Genomic DNA, 397 nt, shown 5'->3' on the forward strand with positions numbered 1-397 from the left:
GTCTGACTCTTTGCTACCCTATGGACTGTAGCCCACTAGGCTCCTGTGTCCCTGGGATTCTCCAGGCAAGAATATTGGAGTGGGTTGCCATGCCCACCTCCGGGGGGATCTTCCTGACCTGGGGGTTGAATCCGTGTTTCTCATGTCTCCTGCAATGGCAAGCGGGTTCTTTACCACTAGCACCACCTGGGAAGCCCATCCAACTCAATAATTCTTCCTAAATAATGATTGATCTATGAATTAGAGTTACTAGTGGTAGCTGTTGGAGAAGGCAATGACAACCCACTCCAGTACTCTTGCCTGGAAAATCCCATGGATGGAGGAGTCTGGTAGGCTGCAGTCCATGGGGTCGCTAAGAGTCGGACACGACTGAGCGACTTCACTTTCACTTTTCACT

Source organism: Bison bison, unplaced genomic scaffold (genome assembly GCF_000754665.1).
Source record: "Bison bison bison isolate TAMUID 2011002044 unplaced genomic scaffold, Bison_UMD1.0 scf7180017860989, whole genome shotgun sequence".
In the NCBI taxonomy this organism is placed as follows: Eukaryota; Metazoa; Chordata; class Mammalia; order Artiodactyla; family Bovidae; genus Bison; species Bison bison.